The following is a 225-nucleotide window of genomic DNA, read 5'->3' as shown; positions in this document are numbered from 1 at the left end:
TAATCATGATGGAATAGCCGAGATACGTCCGATAAAAATATTGATTACGCGACGGAATATTCGCGATGATTTTGATGACGGGTCTTGATCGGAGTTTGAACGACGTGGCGTTTCGTTTTTTCGTATTGATTTGTGGTGATGTTATAGAAAAATAAAATAAAAGAGAGATGGTACTGATTTTTTTTTTGCCGTTTGTTCTTCATTCCGTATATTTATTCGTTTGTA

This window comes from Penaeus monodon, chromosome 24 (genome assembly GCF_015228065.2).
Source record: "Penaeus monodon isolate SGIC_2016 chromosome 24, NSTDA_Pmon_1, whole genome shotgun sequence".
In the NCBI taxonomy this organism is placed as follows: Eukaryota; Metazoa; Arthropoda; class Malacostraca; order Decapoda; family Penaeidae; genus Penaeus; species Penaeus monodon.
This window is presented reverse-complemented; position numbering follows the sequence as displayed.